Source organism: Cygnus olor, chromosome 4 (assembly GCF_009769625.2).
Source record: "Cygnus olor isolate bCygOlo1 chromosome 4, bCygOlo1.pri.v2, whole genome shotgun sequence".
Taxonomy (NCBI): domain Eukaryota; kingdom Metazoa; phylum Chordata; class Aves; order Anseriformes; family Anatidae; genus Cygnus; species Cygnus olor.
In genome coordinates, this window is record NC_049172.1 from 27,147,388 (window position 1) to 27,169,900 (window position 22,513).

The following is a 22,513-nucleotide window of genomic DNA, read 5'->3' on the forward strand; positions in this document are numbered from 1 at the left end:
AGTGCATCTTAAAACTTGCATTTCCAATTGCTAATCAAAATCATAGTTTGTTCCAAAGCCTCTTTAAAGTAAACATATTTTTTCCCCAGTCTTTGTATCTGACCCTTGAGGATTCTGTAGTATGACATGATGTATCAGTCTGTGCAAACAGGGAGAGGAAAGGTGCCTGCCTCTGCCTTAATGGGATTTTGACCTTCAGAAATAATAAGTAATGTTAGTCAAGTGGGGCAGGAAAAAAAAGGTAAAGAAAAAAATGATTCGTTGTTTTGCTCAGTAAATGTATGTTCATTGCCAGTTTATAGATATTTTGTGCTGCTATCACAGTGTAAAAAAAAAATAAAATAAGCCTGTCTATATAAAAGATTCCTTATAGCAGTTTCCAGTGTAAGATACACTTTCACTCATTGAGCCTGGCTGTATTTTCAGATTGTCTCACTTTTAGCCACCCTGCTGTTAAGTGATGCAGAGGCAATCACTCACCGCCCTCCCAAGCAGATGGATGCCCTTGCCAGTCTCTCCACCCCCCACACTTTGTTGCTGAGCATGGCATTATACCATGTGAAATTCCCATTTGGTCAATTTGGTCAGATGTCCTGGCTGTGCCCCCCAGGTTCCTGCCACCCCCAGCCTCCTTGCTGCACTTGCAGCAACAGCACTGGTGTTACCAATGCTATTTAATCACACACAGGAGCCAAACGAGCTCCTATGAAGGAAGTTAACTCCCTGCCAGCCAGAACCAGTACTGCTCTTTTCTGTTCCTATCTCCCATGGCTATGTATATTGATGGTTTCTTGTTAGCAGCCTTTTCCCATTAACCATTTAAAAAAAAAAAAAAAAAAAACAGAAACCAAAAAACTGTGCTCATCCTCCCAGGCTTCTTCTCAAATATTTTTTTCCAATTCATCCATTTGTTTTGGATGTTGTCTTTTGTATTGTTTTTCTCTGAATGATTTTGTTTCTTGTAAAATTCATTCTCCAACTGACTGACCAAAATAATGATCCATCTGAATGTGTATTAAAAAATCCCAACCTCATTAGGGTTTTTCATTAACTGTGTATGCTACCTTTCTTTGCTGTCTTCCCTAACATTGGTCACTTGACACTGTTCTCAGTTGTCTGCACCAAAACATTTTTACATGTTTTGAGCCTGATGTAATACAACTTAAGCAGCATGATTGAGTAGCTCATATTACTTTGTTTACTGTGTATTGCCTCACATTTGATAATTCTGTATTTCATCTCGCACCAAAATACATTTCCCCGAAGAAATTAACTTCTCTCTTTTCACCTATATCTCTGTTTGGTATTGATAAATCATACCAACTCCTGATTCAGAAAAGCTGTGTATTCAAGCTTAAATGTAAGCATGCACCAGAAGCTAAAAGATATTGAAATGTGATTAAAGCTGACCCTGAATTTTCTGACTCATCAAGTTCCTAGATAGTAATATTCTTGTGCTGCTGATCAGAGGTCACATCACTTACATGCAAGTCCTTTGTCAGTTTGAATTACGAGGTTTGCTGATACACCTAGAGGACTTAATATTCATGGACTATGACTGAACAACTCTGGTACTTTTTGTGTTCTGGATTTTCTGCTATAATATATTTGATGCTCCATTATAACAGTAACCTCAAATAAGCAACACATCTTGAATTAAAATATTTTCTTTCCTCATTTTTTCGGTGCATTTTCACTAAAAATCTCACTCCAACTTTGATCATCTGTAGCTCTTTCTGTAATACAGAAGGTGAGATCTGCCTGTATGCACGTAAGTGCTTACAACAGAGAAGTAGCGTTCTGTATTTAATTTCAGAAATGCGAAGGATTTGATGAGACGGAGGGACAGAGTGTCACAAAGTCTGGGTAGAAGGTATTGTCTTCTGTGGGGAGTGAGTATGGGTAGTTGCTGAGTGGTGCTAATGACTCAGACTGAATTTGAATCGTGTCTCAAGACTGTTTAGTAGATCAGAACTGCTTTTTTTCCCCTTCAGTAGGATAGGGAAGGTGATGTGCAGATGTGACAAGCTGTATGAGGTGGGATTGTAAGCGTTCATGACCAGAGATAAGAATGGCAAAAGTCTCTGAAATCTCATGCTACTCCAATCCCTGCCTTGCTAGGTAAATTCCCATCTGTAATGCTGCAGGCCACACATGGCCCACTAAGTGTTTTATGTAGTATTACAGGTAAATTTACTTTCCAGCTTCCCACAGGTAGAAGGCATCACTGTTGCGAATTCAATTGCAAGTATTTTAGTGGGGTGTATCTCTGCTTTTATCATGCAAATAAAAACATTCTTGATATAAATGATTTGAGCAGCTAGAGATCCCTGGGGAGGGCATGGGTATGAGGGGATGGGAATGAGATCCATCTGCATCCCCAGCAGACTGCCAGCTTGCAAGTATGGTTTCAGTGGTGGCACTGTTTACTTTGCTTGGTAGGGAAGAGCAGGGAGAGGGAAGAGTCTCTAGAAGGGGTTTTAAAGTGGGTAAGAGTCTTTAAGGAGGACTTGTTACCCTGTCTATTTAGCATATATTGCTGGGAAAGAGGTATCATCCTCTGTCCTTGCCTCTGTGTAGTGCATGCCATGCTTCTGGCACAATCACCAGTTTGGCATCCTCAGAAGCCATAGCAGTTTTCAAGGTCCTCATGAGCATTTGTTCTGATGACGTCTTGGTTATCGTTGCAACTCCTGGAGGAAAAAGTAAACACCACTAAAATCCTCCTGCATGTTACCTCTGGAGGTCCTAGAATGATTTCTGAGATAAAGTGGGTTGATGCACAATGTTGTCTGGGGCCTTTTTCAGGCTGCCCCCAAACCAAGCTGGAGTGTAAGCTGGTTTAAGTGATGTAGTTGAAGCCATAGACTGATAGTAGGGAGTATTCGGAGCACATAATTTTGCATGTGCATAATATAAGTTGTTTCCTTCATATGCTAGAAAATGGAACAGCAATTTTGGCTATTATTTTGCAAATAAATTTGCTGGGAAGATGAATACAAACCAATTACAAATATGCCATTCTTAGGCTGGTTCTTGTTTGAAGGCTTTGCCAGCTCAGTAATTGCTCGCAAACTAATCAGTTATACAAATTATCTTTGAACAAATTAGAGTAAACTGCTAACCTGATTTCCTGATTATTGTCCTTTTATGTTTTCATAAAGCTTTTAGATTAATTAATTCACAGATGAACATAATTTTACAAGCACAGTGGATGCTTTCTGGAAAACAGTCGTTAATCATTATAATGTATGACCTCAATCGTGTCTTGTGTCTTAAGAATATGCTTTTATATTAGTAATTAATGTTAACTTGCAGTGTGTTTCACACTTAAAGAATTACCCTTTTAACTTGCTTTTTGTTTGTAAAAGGCAAATAAAATACTTGACTTACGGACTTCCCATAGTAGCTTCCTCCTAAGCTGTTTGACTGTCAGAAATAGATGGTGGAAAATTCAAGACACTGTCTGTCATTTATTAGCTGTGTGGAGGATGGGGTTTGAAGCAAAATGTTCTCCCTGTATCAGTATCAGTACATATGGAGCACGCTATGCAGTACGCTGGACTGTGCATTTTGGGGACTGAATGCGTCTGCCGGGTTGGTTGTGCACTTCTCCCAAGTCCTTAGTGAGTTCATCATTCAACCCCAGTTTGATTGTTAGTCTGAAAACTGGTTCTTTATCTTTAGCGTCATGCCTGCAAATGTCAGATTGTTCTGTAATTAAAAGAAATACATATATGTAAAGTCATTTTGAAAACTTGCATGTATGGATGTGTATGCATGTCTGTGTGTTTTGCCTTTCTTTCTGGGCTTGGTAGGCAATCTGCTGGCAGGCTGTTTCTGACTGTGTGACCTTGAGAAATCCTCTTAAGATATCTCCTCTCAGCTTCCTTAATTTTTAATAGAGGTACTGATGCCTGCATGCCTTGCGTTCTGTGGATTCATGTGTGAAAGAATGCATCTTGTATGTGTGTACTTACCTACAGAATCAATGGAGATATGTCTGTATTTATTTATTTTTTTAAACTCCTATTAAGGGATTCCAGCTACCTCTTATTTTGAAAAAACATAAAAATAAAAATCTAAGGAATTTCTGCAAAGTCTCTCCCAGTGACGTGTCTTGATTTTAAGTCAAAATGAATACATGGAGTTTTAGTCACTTTATTCTACAAAGGTTAAGCTGTTTAGATGGTTGTAACTGGAGTGGAAATTGCTTGCTTGACAAATCTACATCTTTGATCACTGTGCTAAGATATCCTCTACTGCCAAATACAACTCCAGGTTAGGTAGAGTGGGAGTAGTTGGTTTCTGAAAGACTTCCATGGAACACATTTACTGTCTGTAGAAAAAAGTCCCTGTTTAAAGCTTGTGTTGCATATGTTGGCAATTCACAAGTTTTATGGTATATTTCAGCTAACAAGTTATTATCTGTCTTATTTTGATATAACATCCACGTGTTTCATTAAATCCAGTATTTAGAAATCCAGTATTTAGTTTTCAATATTCTTGGTATATTCAATATAACAAGTTCCCCTATTTCCTCTCGTATGAAACATAATAACCACAAATTCCCATACCTATACTGTATGAACCTTCAAGAATGGGACGTTATAATGTTTAATGGGTGTTTCATGGAAGTGAGACCAAGACACATTAAATGTTACGGTCACTATAATGAGGCAGTGTGATGTCACTTCCACTGAGCTGCTTGGTTTTGAACCAGCTGTTTGAAAATCTACCTAAAATATTCAATTTTAATGTAATAGATTGCAGAACAAAGTAACTATGGAGAAGCTCTTCTTACATCTTTGTTATAGTACATTTTTGTATACAAATGATTAAATAGGGAAGAGCAATTCATGTGATTAAAACAATAAAAACAGCTACCCAGACTTTCTGATCAAATGACAACCATAGCCATCTTCAGACTACTGACCAAACATGTTTTAAAAAATAATGTTCTTATGGTTGTTACCCTTTCACGCTCTAACCCAGGTTATCTCGAGAGCTCGCAGCTTCAGTTCAGGATGGATGCTGGTGGGTGAGGAATATAAAGCAGGTTTTACTTGTTTTGAATGTTTTATTATTGTCTTAATATCTGTTGCACTTCTGAAACTAGATGTTGTTTTCAGTGTTTGAAAATCCTCTAAGAAATTAATTAAAGTCTGTTCTTCTAGAAAACATGTTTGCTAGGACAGAAGAGAGAATTTATTGAGCTTAATCCAGGGGGCTTTTCCTGAACTAGAACTTACATGTGGGCCACAGTGGTACATGATATTTAATACCCCCTAGGGTTCACTGATACAGTTTCAGTACTCATGATCCATAATTCTAAACAGTATTTTAATCTTTACAGCATTGTAAAAATACCCATGAGATTCCTGAATGTTTTTGAAACTACGATGGATTTGAATCGTGAAATGGAACTCAAAGATTTGTTCTCTTGACCCTCATTGTTTCACATGCTTATCATAATAAAATAATTCCTATTATATTTCACACATCTTTCATTACAGTGGAGGAATGTGAATGTAGCCAGGGAACGGCTTCAGAAATCTGCAAGGTTGTTTTGTTTGTTCATTTGTTTTTTTGTTTGTTTTTTAGTATTCTAGCTCATCTTTGCAACTAAAGCAACTAAAGATTCAGGACTGTTTCAGAGGAGGCAGTGAAAGGGAGTGAAGGAGAAATAAATAAGTAACTACAGAAACCGTAGACTGATAAACAACTAGCTTCTTCCCTCTTGTATTACATTTTTCCTGTAGCACATCAATTTGGGAAGTTATGTGAGTGGAAGCATGAAGTACAAATTCTCACTCCGTCTGTAAGTCTTGTTTTGTAATTCTCTTGGCTTAAAATATTCTTTCCTCTTTGATAACAGAGCAGTTTGGGAACATTAATACTGATTTCGTCACATCTCTGGTTGCCATTTTATCTCAGACATGGCTGTAGCATTAAAAATGTTCAATATTTTTTTTAGAATTATTTAATGCTTAGGTGAGTTCATTCGAGTCAGGATGTGCTTATAACCTAGGTTATTTTACGTAATATAACCTTTACTGGCATTATTTCATTGTTGGGGATGGGACTTTGATTGTCTACTTTATGGGGATGTTTAAAAAAGGATTATTGTTCTTCAATCTATTTAGTAAGTGAAAAGACAAGGTTCCATATAATGCTCATAAACGAAGTAAATCTTTAAGAAAGCTGAGAAAGACAGGATGTGTATATAACGCTAGAGGAGATGCATGCGTGGAAGTGTTTATGACACACAGTCTTCCAAGGCCTCATCCCTTTAGACTTTCTCTCATTACTCTGAGACGCAGTAAAACAGGATCCAGTCCTTTGGGGGAATCTGTTTCCTGATCAGCCTTGAGCTACAGTTGCTGGATAGCTGGGGGGGGTACTCAGGAGAGGATCCATGTATGCCTGTGCTGTAACTTCCTCACATTTTATTCAGCATCTGCTACAGCAGCCTGCAGGGCTAGATGGACCTTCAGTCTGGCTTTAGTAAGGTATTCTTATGAGGTCATTTGAAACTTCTCGGTACTCTGCACTTTTGACAAATTGAAGCTACTTGTTTGGCTGTCTGAATGGAGACATCAGAGCTGAAACATGAAAGTCTTGTGTTGAAAATTCTCATCAGAGTTTCTTTCGAATAATGGTTTTCAAATATAATTGAATAAACCTTAGCCTGAAAATGCTACAGAAAATGCGTTAAGAACATAGAAACAAAAGGTTTCTAATTAATTAGAAGTGCTTTCTGAATTGGCAGATAACTTTTCCCTGGGGATCTCTAAAATTTGCATAAAATGCTAGGGTACACAACTGCATCTTACAACAAATCAGCGAGTTTTCTCTTTAGACTCAGTACAGCACAAAAAAAAGAGCTCTGAAGGAGTCAGCTTGCTGCCAAAATAATCTTCCAGTGCTCTTTCCTCATTCTTCTGATTTCGTTGGTTCACTAGCTTATGAACATAATTTGTTCTTCTATGTTTTTGTGCTATCAAAAAGGATGAAAGATTGGAAGCATTGTGATACATTCCCTGAGGGCTCTCAGGGTTCAAGAGTGATCCACAGTATTTTGGTGTAGTTTAGATTTTTTTTTTCCTGGCTGAAAACACATCTGCCTCCCCTGACTACTGTGATAAAAGCTTTCCACCAGTGTGTTATCCTCAGGATTCAGTGGGGAATTTGCTGTGGACCTGCGTTTCTTGCTGAAGTCCCAGCATTGCAGCTTACAGATCTATCACATGCTCTAGGCAAGAAATGCCACAAAACTGCTCTTTGCATAGTTCAGGCTGAGCTGAACTGCACCTCTAACCAACCAAAGCAGAGACTTACCCCTGCATCTGCAGTAGATAACCTATACAAGATATCACTTAAAAAAGAAGTTAAAACATACTGTACATACTGTATGCTAAGGTTAAATTAAAAGTCTGTATCTTATTTTTTTTTTCCTAGTGGCAGTTCTCTAGCAGAGCTGCAGGTAGGGTTTCTGTATTTTGCATACCTTGTATCATGTTTGTGCAAGATAATGCATTGGTAACCCCATGACCTTCCATACCCTGAAAGCATCAGCCTCTCAGTATTTTCAAGGAAGCTTGTGATATCAGATGAACTCAAAAGCAAGTGAGCAAACGGCACTGTATAGCATATGGGTTTCCTAGCCATCCCCACACCATTCAAAATGCAGTGGTATTAAACAGCCACCTAGTCTGTTCGTTTATATTAGGAGCATGTTTATAAAGTTCCTAAAGGGTTAGTGGGATATAATATGAATGAGTAATTTGAGTGCTAGTAACAGTGTAGCAGCATTTCTCCTGGGCTCCTTACATTGCTGATAAACCCTGGCAGAAGGCCAAGCTGTGCAGATCTTCTGAAAGTTGGCTTCTTCTGCAGGATTATACTTTGTGCTGTATAGGCATCTCCTTACAGATTAAATTACTGCGTGGTTGGTTTACCATATGAGGAGCACAGAGGAGTTAGACTACTACAAGAAACAAGCAGAGCTAATTTTATACTAACAGAGAATCTAATGCATATCAAATGTATCTCATGCTGTGTTATGACGTTCTGACTGTCCTGTTACAAAAATACTTCCTGTAGCAAGCAACCTATTGACTTAATAGTTTATGCAACAATCCATAGTGTTCGAGGACCTGCCCTCCTAAAGATTAATGCTTTATTAAACTTCTATAAACTGTTTACAAATGCTTCTTCAAAAAAAATCTGTCAACAAACGTGACAAGTCTCTAGTTTCAGACCACTTTCTGTCTACTGTGAGATAGAGTAAAGAAAAATACAAGTGAATTCAAGCAAATATACGGTACGAAGGCCATTCAGCAAATTATTTACACATAGACCTAACTTCAAGTCTGAGGCAGTAGGGCGATGGTTGGGCCAGATGATTTTGGAGGTCTTTTCTAACTTTAATGATTCTATGCATCGTTGTGACCACTGAATACCAACTAGGACAAAGAGATAATGACACCTATGAAAAACTGTATCCTAGTCTCTTGCTTTTCTGAGATTGCACCATCATTCATACATGCATCCTCGTTATCATCATCATCTTACCTTGCAGGACAGCTAACCTTGGAACAATGAAATTTGTATATACTCAGATAGGTCCTACTGTTTGCGCTAGAATGTGTTAGAGCAAGTTGTTTTTTGTGTTATGTATAAGGAGTGCATACGTATAAGGTCACGTACTCAAGGTCAAAATATGCTGATTTATGATTACATCACTGTTTAAATTTTTCATACACTTTTAATTATGTAAAATTATGAAAATGTTGTTCACAAGTAATCTTTCCGGAACAGATCTCCAACTAAATGTTTTGCATTTTGTCTGTAAATAGTATTATTCTTTGCTTGCAATATGTCTTAGTAAGAGTTTATTAAATATTTTTAAAAGGGATTTATTGTTGCAACAAACTGGCTCATGTACATCAGCAGAGCTCATTTTTTTTATCTGTAGCACTTAGTTATGAATACATGATATGCAAACTGGAGCATTGTTCGGGGGAAAATACTGGAATTTGTTCAATATGATATTTATTTAAGAACTTTATGATAAGACTGCATCCATGGGATTGTTGGAAGACAATTGTTTTTGTGTGATCAGTGTGGAGATAGAAAGCTGTGGGGAAGTTCAGCAAATATTTGTTGAGTGCTTTAAATTGAGCACAGAATCAAGTGACAGTTCTGAAAGACGAAAATGCTTGGCAGGGGGAAAGATGCTTTCATGTGATCAGCAGTCTCAGACATAATGATTAGTATTACGCAAAAAGGTATACAGCCTTTGAAAGCCCCAGGGAAAATTGTTTGCTTCCCCCCAACCCTATGCCACAGATTTGTGAAGGGGAAAATATAATATTTTTTTCCCTGCTTCCTTGTCACGCAAGTTAAGACACTTTGGAACTGAACAATGGGGAAATTAGTACCAACATTTCTCAGTGCACATTCAACATTTACTTATTTACCAAATCTATGCATCTTTTTGGAAATGCCTGTCTTTTCTATTTTGACAAGCTCTTTTGCTGCAGTTATTTGTGAGAAGATGCTTCTCCAAACAGGCCCTTTCAAAACCTTTTGCTGAAGAAATACTTTGAAAAATACATAGGGTTAAGCAATGAATCCATGTGTCTTACTATTAACAGACAATTCTGTTTCTTTGAAGAAAATCTAATGTTATATCTGTAGCGTTCAATTCTATATGCAAAAAATAAGAGATAATCTGTTTAACTGAAGGTTCTCCTACGCTATAGTCTTTTCAAATTCATTTTGTATGAATTTATTAAAACCTGGTATAAAAAACAGCAATTTGTAACTACCATTTAGGTTTCTGTTTCTGACCATAACTGCCTGACAAAAGTGATTTATAGGATTAATGCTAAATTTTGCACTTTTGCTTCACCTGAGGTATGTTCTCTATCAAGGCATCGTTACTTTTGCCTTCCTTCATCAATGGCATACAACTTGTGTGTCACCATGCCTGTAATGCTCTGCATTGGAAACACACCTCCCTGTTAATAATGCACCTGCTATGAATCACATTCTTAATGATGAGATATTCATTTTTCAGAAAACTGTCTAAAAAGTAATAGAAAGTTTGCAACAGGAAGTTTGTGGGCTGGATTGCCCTCATCAGTGCTTGATTGAAAATGGTGCCTGATACCTCTTCACTCATGAGCTCATCTGTGTGCCCCTCTACAAAATTAACATCTTTCTGATTGAAGAAGATTTGGCTGTATATCAACTATGCAATTCAAAACAGTATGAAGGAGCATGCTTCTTTGTTGCAGACCTTGAGTATACCATTCAGAATTAATTTATTGCTGTTCCCCTTATCCTTTTTTTCTGAAGATAAGTGTAAGTAACAATTCAGATTCAGTAGATCCAGTCTTATAAATTCAGACAATTTATTACAACAAAGAACAGGCCGTTAAAGTGTACATTGGTAGTAATAAAGAAGGCTAGAAAGAGAAGTATAGGCATATACATCATGCTGTAACTTACATTTTTTTCCATTTTTGCAGGCTGTAAATGCAATCACAGAACACTATCATTAAAGAAATGCACAACGTATAGGATTGTCAACAAAATTTAGTTCACTGGGGCACTTAATGGGGAACCTTTTGTACCAAAAAATTATAAAATTCTCTCCTGGAATTCTTGTATATGAAAGGCATATATTCATTTTCATTACAGTCACTAGAAATGGGTGGAACCTCAGATCAGGGTCAATCAGTGGTGCTGGCCATTATTACAGCATTCTGGAAATTCAAATTCAATTTCTCTGTTTTTCTAGATGTTTGCTGGAGAGAACAATTCTGGTTTAAGAAATGAACTCCCCATGCTTCAAATTGCCTTTTTTTTTTTTTCTGCTACTCTTTAAAGTTATTTTGAAAACAAAGTCAAAGTACTGCTTGTTGTGCAACTGGCATGTAGAGCTACAAAAAGTCCTTTTAAAATTTTGTTCTAGAACTTCACTCTCAAGAGTTACTTATTCTACTTTCAAGCCCAGCCTTATTTATGATCAATCTATAATGATATGGTTGTGGCCTTTGCCTTTTTCCTTAAATAGCTCTTCTAATCATTTGTTGGTTTTCTACCGCAATTGTAACTAGAAAAAACCTTAGCCTCTCCACCTCTGTTCTGGCAGTTGTTGTATTAAAAACCTTTAAAAGTACATAAAAATATATATGTAGGGGATGGTTGGAGCAGATAATCTTGGAGGTCTTCTCCAACCTTAATGATTCTGTGATTCTATACAAATTAGGTAACACCAGTGAAAAGATTTTCATTTCCAAAATCTAAAAGTAATATTACTTGTTTCAGTAGAAAATTACCTCAGCACTCTTAGAAATACAGAAAGCTTGTTGATTAATTTATTTTGTTTATTTAGTTTTTGTTTTCTGATTATTTTCCCTTTCAATTATTGGTGCTTAGAAATACGTACCCCGTATTCTGTCAGGTTCATTTGATTTTCTTCATGTTTACTCTTTTACATGCTTGTTTCCTTTTCTTTTCTCTCTTGTTCATGACAACATAAGGCTAATAATAGGGTAGATACTCTATTTAGCAAATCTTGTATCATTGTAGTAACGCAGTCACTTAAAAACATCCTTCAAGTTTTTCTGTCTCCCAAGATATGCAGATCTATACTTTTTTTAACAAACAGGCAAATCTTTGACATTCCTTAAATACCCTGTAAGTCAGTTGAGTGTTAGCTGATTAGTAGAAAGATTATATCAATTTTTATGGTGGGGAAATTCAGAAAATCAGGATTGGAGTCCCACTGCACTGTCACTGTGTAAGCACAAGTGGAAATCATTCCTCTCTTACACTTGAAGTCTTGGTCCTTCACTGTCTTATGCGGATCCTTAACATTAGATTAATCCCATTGCAGTCTTCCATTTGCATAAGTTTGCTTTTTCCCAGGACCTCAGAAAAAATTGTCTGCAGTCTTAGATACTCGTGTGGGATGAAAGCTCGCTGGCCCTTTGGATACGAAAGCAGCCTGAAAGCCCCAAGAAGCCTTGCCCATGACTCTTTGTGAATCATGAGCCATATCCTCTTGCCTCTATACCCTCCTGTTCCTCAGAGCAAAGAAGAGAAAGCATGGCATGGCCCCTATAGGGTAACGTGGCAGTTCTGCTGAATGCTGATAAGGGGAAATTTTTCTACCCTTTTAAGGACCTACAGCTGCAATAAGACTTTATGTCAGCAATAACAGAAACCATTGTCTTAATCTGGCTTTAAGCAAAATAGTTTATTTTAATGTTGCATACTGAGTATGTATGATCATAATGAGAAATTCTGTTTATCTAAAGATATGTGTACATGGTTATTTGGCTTTCCTACCATATTTTGGAGTGCCTGACTATAGAAATGATAACAATTTTTCTCTCTTTATTTACTTGCTGCCAGTAGATAAAATAGCAGACAGAAGATGTTAAGACTGCATAAATTAGAGCACGTAAGCACACAAGGCAATAGATGGGAGTTACTATGGAAACTTCAGCTCAAAGTATTTGTTAATGTTAATATTCCACACTTATTCTTGCGTTAACAGATGTGTAATGAAACAATTGTTTGAAACACTAGGTAACAGAAATGTCTTCAAAACCAGAAAGTTATTAAATAGCAAGAATAGCGATAAGCAAACTGTATCATTTTGCTAAATAAGCCATCAGCATCACTGTCATTATATAGTGCTGGCCAAAAAAATTAACTAAAGATCTGTGATCAGTCATTTATTTTTTTGGCTGCAAAGACTGGACAAAACAAGCATAGCATAGATGAAAATATCAACAAAGATAGATAGTAAATGTCATGAAGGGGTTGGTAGCAATTTGTGTGTGTGTGCGGTTAGAATTACAAAGATACAAAATGCTCAACAAAAGACAGGCATTATGAGTTTTAAAGAAATCAGCAGGCCACCTCCAACTGAAATCCTGGGATGGAAAGGCAGGGTGTGCTAATGTGGCCTTCCTGCTACAGAGCCAGATGGTAAAAGTGCAGCACGCTTAGCTCAGTGCTGTGGTTTTAACAAGCACAGCGAGATTCACAGGCAGGCCAGAGTCAGCAAATGGCCTGGTGTGCTACTGAGAGAGCATTCCCAATGTCGTATTGTTTCACAGTGAATACAAATTACAGTTGTCGTGCTCCCACCCCTTAAAGAATAACTTCTTTGTAGGTGCCCATGGTTCCATCATCTCAGCAAAGCAGTAATGTTTACTGTGTCAGAGTCCTTTCTAGAGACTCTGTGCAGGAGTACATGAACACTTCCATACAGGGAAAGGCAAAGGAGAAATGTTTGTGAGGAGCTAGAAAAGTGAACTGGAGTTTCAAAAATTTGTTTTGTATCCCCAGTTCTGCTTTTGCCTTCTTTTATCATTTTTGATTGCCTCACCTGTGGGACCTGCAACTCTGTGCAGGTTGGTTAATGTGTCTGCAGGGCAAAAGTCGCCTTCATGTATACTTGCCAAGCTACTTGGTGGGTGCCCCAGTACACAGAAGGGTGCGTGTTCCTCCCTTTGCTTTGCCAGGGTATGTGGTGGGTACAAAGGGAGTGCTGACGGGGCCACTGCATTGGGGTGTGAGCCAGACCCTCCGTGCTGGCTTTTGCTCACCACTCTGTAAAAGAAGTTGTCTAAATTGTAGGTCAGGGTAATGGTTAAAAATTTGTTAAAAAATAAATACACACACAAAGAAGTTAAAATTTTAATACGATGATGTGTGTATTAGAAGATGCTAAGTGGGAAGGTGTAGCAAGCTGTGGAGGATTGTTCCCTTACAGCAAATAGATGGATCCTTGTGCTTAAAGGGAAATGGAGATCAGCTGTCAGGAAAGCAATAATGTTAGAGTCTAAAGGCAAAATCAAAACTGAGCAGAACAAACAGTACTTTGCAAAGAATCTCTGACATAAAAACTGATAAGAAGCTGTCAACAGGAACAAAAGAAGTTGCAAATATTCTCAGCCACCAGGTTAATGGATGTATTTTTTGTCAATCTTAGCACTGCTGGGGAAGGAGTGCTTTGCATTCAACTGCGCTTGGGAAATGTGCATGTTGACATGACAGCAAATATTTTTAATCACAGAGAAATTTAAGTTTTCTTTTTTTGTTGTTTTCCCAAATAAATCTGTAAATGAAAATAGAACAGCTAGTATTTTATATTTTTTAATTAGATGTGTTTTTTTTAGAAACTCACATTTTGAAATTGACGTTAAGTACAGCCTCTTTGTGCTGTTGGGCAGAGTGGGGACCTTTAACCTTATGACAGTATTTTATATCTGTCTCTTTCTTTAATTAGCTAAATTTCAACTACATATTTCTTTATCAAACATAAAGTACATTTGTAGAACTTAAAAAAAAAAAACGGCTTTGAGAAAATGACAAAGCTTTCTGTAGAGAAAGAACAGCAATACAACCCCAAATCCTGGTGAGAGCAGCCTTGCAAAGGGTTTATGCTTCCCTATATAAACAGTTACAAGATGTGGTGTAGATATATAATGTGTAATACTCAAGTCTGGCCAGAGCAATGCCATCTCCTGTGCACCTGTTTGGCCTACTTGGGTTGCCTTCCCACTTTCTGTGCAGGGAGAGGTAAGCGACAGCAGAACATGGACGTGAACAGATTTCTTAAGAAAATGGAAAGAATAATTGGTTCTTTAGTAGTAGTGCTGAGCAAAGTATCTGGAGTAAAAAACTGACTGCTGTGATTCCATGGAGAGCAGATTGAACGATGGACAGAGCTATGATCTGAATGGGGCAGCCCACAAATTTCACAAACCAGCCTTCTGGAAGCGTGCTTCCTGCAACTTTTGCTGGCTTGGCCCCTCTCCATGTTTCCCACTGGAAGCATTTTTCATAACTGTGGTCTGTGAACGGATTTATGAGATGCAAAATTTCAGGGCTGAGTATAAAAGTAATGACCTGTAGTTGCAGTCTGCTTTGGTTCTCCTCACTGAACTATGCTTTCATCGTTAAAAATATTAGAAAAAGACTGCAATTTTCAAGTATAATTTCTTTTACTGTAGCTTGAATATAGACTTTTCAGGATAAAGTATATTAAATTTAAAAAGCTATGACATTCAAATATTTTGGCCAGTTATTTTTTGATAGCAGATCAGTTTTGTTTTGGGTAATCCCAGATATTGTATTTTTTCCTTCTTTTTGTCCTAAGACTCTGTATGTTTACACATATTTTCCAAAAGAACCCATGTGTTTAGCTGGGTTAAATGCAAGTATTGCTCATCAACTTGACATATTTAGTTCTGTGGAAAGTAATATATGATGAAACTAGAACACTTTTTATAGAGCAGATTTCCATGTAATCTTTTTCCCAGAAGAAGGAACTCACAACTTGGCTCTTTATTGTCTTTGCAAGTTCCTTTCTTTGCTGTATGTCTGTTTACAGCAGCGAACAGTCTATATCGCTTCCCTCTGAGACTGTATGTAGAACTGGGAAGTGCAGTTTGCAGTAGGAGCATTGAATAATAGACATCTTGTGGGACTACAAAAGTATGTGCAGAACAGGAAGCAGGTCTGCTTTACGTGGGGTGTATCGCAGCTCCTGAACAGAAGTGCTTGAGCCTGCGTAGGTCTTTGGTCTCGGTGCTTTTGTCAGGGTGTTTGCATCACCTCTTCCTGCCACAGGTAAACCCCCAGTGGTCAGCAGTGTGCCAGAGGAGCGGCTGGCTAACATGTTGTGTTAGCAGAACATAAGTTTGATCATAGAGGAGTCTTTGTCCCTGGTGCAGCTTTTCTGCTCCCGTGTATGCCAGTACCATTCTGTGTAGATATTGCCAGTTATCATATTTGTACCAAAAAAACCCAACCCAACAACAACAAACAACAACCAAGAGGTTGCAAACAAAATAAACAAATAAAGAACTTGAGATGGTTAAATTAATTGGGTGCTTTCTTGTATCTAGCTGAATGAATTTTGCTTGAAGGGCTCCTCTATTGAGAACTCTTTTTCTCCAGCTTTCATGTTATTCTCCGTAGATTGCAATTTGACCATGAAGCTTGGTCATGATCCTTGGGGTACCTTGATTCTTATAACCTTAACAACAATAAATTCTCATTCTTCTTTTGCCTTGAACTGATAATACACTTCCAGACTGTTTTAGAGGGAAGGTGAAAACTGAATAACAATTGAGCAGACTGGCTACATTGTCAGCAGGGCTACAAAAAGGTGAAAAAGTAATGATTGTGTAGTTTTTCTTGCATGTTCTGAAGAGCAACAATTGGGTCATCCTACTACCGTGTAACTCGGGTTTGCGTGTATTCCAAAGCACCTATTAGTTAGCAAAATAACTGTTTAGGATCATTTAAAAAGTCACAGTAATATTACTGCCAAATTTGGAGGAACATAGTACATTCTTGTCATCAACAATTACCATGTAGTTAAATAATCAAAACATTAAAATGATCCAAGATGGAATGACTTGATCCTGCAATATGCTGGCAGTTGGATAGTAGTATTTTGTCCTTTCTGGACTTCATCTGGAATAGTTTTGCCAATGCTGGTATTATTATTATTTTTTTAATAATATACTTTGATATTTAGTGTTTGTAAAATGATTATGACTATATAATGTTCTGCTAAGAGGAACAAAGAGTCTCTGATGGGATTGATTCTGCTGAACAGCAATGGCAGGTGTTACTTTGCATTACAATAGAATCAGTAAAGACAACCCCTCCATTATGTCGTCTGCAGTGCTACTGCAATTACTATCAGTATCGTTACTGGAATTCTTTAAGGTATGTCATTAGCAGTTATGGAGGCTATTAAAATAACTATTGATTATTTCTAAAAGATTTAAACCTGAATGCAGCATAAGGAATAGCTATTTTGTTTTATCTGTTGTTTCCTGTTCCTGTCCTTACCAAAGTGGTATTTTATTTTCCTCCACACTTTCTTCTTCAGTTCTAAAGCTGTGAAAAAAAAAAATTACTTAGAGAGAAACATATTCTTTAAGATGCTAGACTGTTTTGTCAAAACCAACATGCTAATTGGAATCTCCCTCCTTCTCTTCAGTGCTTTCGTCCCTTTTCTGCCAATGACAGCAAAATTGCTCATCTGGATACCACATCCCTTTGAATTACATCCTCCTTTGCTGTACTTTCAGTTCTTCCCTTTTTCTTTCTTCTTAATTTTGTGCACTCCTGTGGTTCCCCTCCCCATTACATTAGAAAGGTTGTAAGGCTTCATTCTGTGCAGCAAAAGCTGCTCTGCATCCAACTGCAGCTCTACCTACAGCACCGGCTTTACACCCCCTGATGTGTACCAGCACAGAGGCTTGTCCCCTTTTCCATCTCAGTTAGGTCTCCAGTGGCTTCTGATGTAACACTCAGTTATCCCTTCAGTCTAGATGAAAATGTGAGTTTGTCCACTTGAAACTTCATGCTCACCTTCAGGATGAACTTTTGAAAGAGGCTTTGCTTTGCAGCTCTCCTAATAACACCACACAATGCTGAATCAAGAAGAGAATACCTTGTAAGTGGATCTGCAATAAGCTTTCATTTTTAGCCTTCATTTCGTACAAGATGAGTTCAGACTATTCAGTTTTCATATACAAGGATTATTTCTGAAAGTTACCCTTTTTTGTCTTTCATATTCTTAGCAATTGTTTCCGTACTTTTCTCTCTTGCCATATTTCACTATAATCAAACTATATTATCTGCTTACCGATGCTTGCTTTCTTTGATAATGTTTGAAATGCAGATATTTCTAAATCTAGGGGCATATATGCTGTAAAGAAGAAGGCTTTTGTCTTTAGTTTTCTAAAGAAAAATCTCCTCCTGCTGTACGCTGTAAAAAGTAATATTGTCACTCCTTTAATTGTCAGTTCTTTTCTTTATATGTAAAATCCCTCCTCAGACCTGCTGCAGCTCTCAGGGACAACCCACTTCCAGATTTATAGCATGTATTAACAGCACCCTGTTTTAATGAATGCAGTTCATATCACTCCACAATAACAACTGAAGGCCCATCATTTTCACATCAGTCCATCCTCCTTTTAACTAAAGCACCTCTTTTTCCTGTTCATTTCAGTGAAAGATGGGAATTCAGTATCAAATAAATACCCATTTAAGCACTGATGTAAGTATTAATAGAAATGTAAATAACAACAGAAATAACAAACCCCTTATCTTGGTTATTACACCAGTACCCGAAGGTTCTCTGTACCATTGTCCAATGTGAAATCGTTAGCTTTCTCCACCACAAAAGTAAATCAGAACCTCTAATGATCATGGGATATTGTGCAAGCTTCCAAGGAGATGGCCGAAGTTATGTCTCTGAAGCAACATACTGAATCTCCAAAAGCATGCTCAGAAAATCCACAGACTTCATCTGTTCTCAATTCTGTTACATTGTAAAAGGTTAACTTTACAGAATAATACTTACATGCCAAAGATACTCAGTCTAGAATATTGCATTGTATTGTATTTAAATTTTATTTTGTTTTATTGCTTTTACTTTTTTTGCTCCTAAACATGAATTCCATTCAATCATATATTTGTTTAACACGTGATAGTATGAACATATCAGTGTCAGTGCTCCAAGCAAGGTTGAAAGTGAAAGATACTGACAGAAAGAGGGAGCCCTCCAGCCAAAAGAGATTAAGTGTCATGAAGTGAAGGTCGCTTTGGGAAATCACGATGGACATTCATTGAAATGTGGGAAATGCCTGTGAGCACGTTTATTTTCACAATAAATATGAATAAGTACATAATAAGTGAACTCCAAACTTTGATCTGGTCTGCAAGCTGGATCGTCCTTCATACTAAGATTCAGAGGAGAAAGGTGATTTGAGCATTACATAATGATCTGTCCTCATATCTCAAAACAGACGGGAGTAAGGACAATTATGGGGCTGAGCCATCATGTGAAAATAGGTATGGAGGGTAAAGGGTTGTTGTAACTTTCTATTGGATAACATCAGAAAAAGTCTCTGGACCTATGAGAAACTCAGACTCCCCAGTCCAGATCCACATCCTCATTACAGCTTCAAAGGGCATTATAAGGAGCTGTGAAAATAATGGGTTTGGCAGTATGGGGTGGACTTCTTGTTCGGTCCTGTGAAGTCTTGTCATTGGAACTAAATTGGTGCTATGTCAACTCTGTGGACCAAAACTAGTCAGCAATGAGTACCTTCATGACAATCTGTTGAATATTACTAGAAAGTCTGACACAATGGGATTGTAGTTCACGATTAGGGCTCAAGAAATATATGGTAATTATGAGACAATAATTACAGGTCTGCAATGGTAGGATATGGTAAAAAAATGCCATATCAATAAATATGAAGAGAAAAAAATATCTAAGGTTTTGGAATGGTAATGAGTATTGAATTCAGCTTTTAAAAAGCAAACTCTGCTAAATTTGGTCTTAAATTTTAGTTTTTGATTTAATGTTCTAGACGTAAAAAATAAGGTCTTTGGAGCAAGTGATTTTTCTGAATATGGGGTATGTGATGCATTTGCAAACCTGTAGTAAGGCTGTTCAGCCTTGTTATGTTATAAATAATACACAAATATTTGGTCCTGATAGCAAGGGATATTTTTATTCCCCAGTATTTGTAACCCTGCCATTATAACAATTTGCTCTTATACTGGAACAGACAGAATGTGCAAATGTTCAAAAACCAGTTAATGAAAAGTGAAATGCCAGAAGGAATTTTATAGTCCAATTTGGAAAAAGTGTAAAACTAAACAAAAACATGAGGACCAATCCTAGTATCTTCATGTCAGAGAACAGCACGGTGTCTAAATAATGCCAGTCAATTTGGTGTCCTGCTTTCTGCAATTAGGAGCTGCCATGCAAAAGGGGCAGTTTAGGCACAAACCCTTGCATCTAGGAATAAGCATGCATTTTATTCTATTCATAATGGTGATAGTCTTCAGAATATTAATTGTCAAGCAGGGACTCAAAAGCCTTTATACCAAATTCCAGCTTCTCTAAACAGACTTCATTAGTGTATTTCAGAAAAATAGCAGGAAAGCAGTTATTTATGTGGAGCCTATAGGATTATTCTACTACTGTGTATGCAGGGCTTTAGGCAACAGATCAAAAAGGAATGGCAGAGAATAAGCATCCTCTTCTGTAAGAAATCTGATCCTTAAAATATGATGCAGAGATTGAAGTATGTGACAAAAATGATTTTTCATAACCGGCTTCCTATTCTTATTGCGTTACTGTAACTGCTTTATGTATAATTTATAGTGTTGTGGCCATGTTGTGGCTAAGATCAAAATACTTGTAGGCACAGATGAAATGCCCAACTATTTTTGATGTAAATTTATTTCTGAATTGTAGGTATGAACATCGTTTCACAGAAATGCTGGGAAGTATGAGAGAGTGAAGCACTGAAACAGCTTGCCCAAGAAACTGTGGAATCTCCTTAAAAATTTTTCAAAAATTGGCCTGGTAAGATCCTGAGCAAACTGATTAACTGCTGAGTTCCTCATTTTGTGTTCAGAGGTTGGACTAGATGACCTCCAGAGCTCCAGTGTCAGCTTTCCTATGATTCTCTTTGGTGCAGCAGAAGTTGAGTTTTAAAGCTGAGCTGACCACACACACATTCACGATGTCAGTGTTTGTATGTTTGCTGTGATGCTGGAGCTCAGAGAGAAGCACATCTTTGCAGTGACCATATCTGCTACTCCTCAAGTTCTCTGCAGGAATATGTAAACACTGTATACCACTTTTCTTTTGTTTTCCTTAGTATGGACAAAATCTGAGTGAGTTTTGAATTTTGAGGAATTAATAAGTACGAATAAATTAATGATAATCTTTTTCAGCTGGTACTTGTCTGTCTGCAGTTGTACAATATGAATAATTCTAAGTATTGTCTCATTTAATGTGCCTGGATGTGATTTTGCAAGTAGAGTATGTGCTGAATACAGTGTCATTTTGCCACCTTTAGACACGCATTTTTTTCTGGAGATAGAACTGCTGAGACCCTATCTGTTTAGTCAAAGAGTGACCCATTAGTCAAGGACAGCACACGTCATTAGAAAAGCCAGATTTAGCCTGTATTGAAATCTCCAGTTGCCCAGTCTTCTGCTGTCTAACACCAGCTCCCTGCTGCCTGTCTGCTCCATAACCCAAATCTGAAGGTGTTGAAATGCTGCGTGCCACAGCTCATGCCTAAGTGACGACTAACACTTAAATGGTGGGTGAGACCTGGTTTGGTTTGGATTTAACTTGTACAGAACATGCACGTATCTATCATTTAATACAGCAACAAATTATTGATGTATTCACTTAAGAAGCAAAAGTCATGCCATTCCACTACTGGCTTTGTCTTATAAAAGAAAAGACTCAAATCTAGATTTCCCAAACATAGTGGTATCACCAAGCAGAGGATTATCAATGTTTGGGATAGATTCTCTATATGTAGAAGATAAATTGCACAAGATTTATCAGCCTGGGGAAAAAAATAAAAAAAAAAAAATCAAGAAGGATATTTTGAGTCTACAAAATTATGGCTTTCATGGAAAAGGGGAAAAAAAAGCCAAACATCTCACTGTTTCTCATAATGCGAGAGAGGAGGAACAAATGAGGTGATCGGGTACTAGCTAATTATTGACTCATACATTGACTATCAATTTATTATTTATTTATTGGAACAGATTCAGATATAATAGAACTGAAATGACTGACTTTAGACTGAGACACTGGTGTGCATGAGCTGACCACATCAAAGGCGTTAACTTTGACTACCTGCTCCTTTCCCAGCATGCTGCTTGATTTTAGGCTGTCAAATCAGTTCCCAAACACCATCACTTTTTTCCTAGCTCTGCATAAATGTTCAAGGTTGTTTCCCAGTAGCCAAAGGTGTCGCTGCCTGACATTGGACTGCAGTTAGGATAAACAATAATGTTTTATGGTTAGCATAGTGCAGAATAAAATGTCAGCTTCAATTTCTGGAGCATAAGCATCCACAGGCACTGTATCACCTCATCCATCTTGCCATTCGGAGTTATTTTTCATCCTCAGCAAAGTAATGAAAAGAGACAAGTTAAGGGAATCATATGGTTGACAAGAGATGCAGCATTTGCCTTTTTGAGGACTTCTTTGACTTAATGAGTATGCACAGGCAGGGTATGGATATACTCTGATTTCTGTGTAAAGAAAAAAATAATTCTCACTACATAATATCACATGGAAAGGGTTTGTATTGTTGCAGTCCAGGACTATACAGAGATAGAAGATCCACAAGAACAGAACTACCGTTTTTGATTTAAAAGGCTGGAGAACCTAGAACAGCTTCACTTATTTGGCTAATCATTCAGTAGATAAATGGCAGCTATCCATAAACAATATACAGAACAAGCAGACTCCAATACTCAGCAGAACTGTGTTGGTATTGTAGTGCTATCTCTTGGTAGGGAAATCAATAACTGCAGGATTATTTTCAGCTCATATAATGCAAGGATTGCCAAAAATGCTGCAACTAAGTCTGCTTTGGTTTAAAAAGTTCTGTAA

The 22,513-nt window shown here is 37.5% G+C and overlaps 1 long non-coding RNA gene across 4 annotated transcripts in view; it reads left to right on the top strand.

Annotated features, from left to right (window-relative positions):
- LOC121069571 overlaps positions 1-22,513 on the top strand; it is a 104,350-nt gene that overhangs the window by 44,169 nt on the left and 37,668 nt on the right. For all 4 annotated transcript variants that reach the window (XR_005819492.1, XR_005819490.1, XR_005819493.1 and 1 more), the window contains exon 2: positions 20,339-20,449. This is a non-coding gene — a long non-coding RNA (uncharacterized LOC121069571). The remainder of the gene's footprint in view (positions 1-20,338; positions 20,450-22,513) is intronic.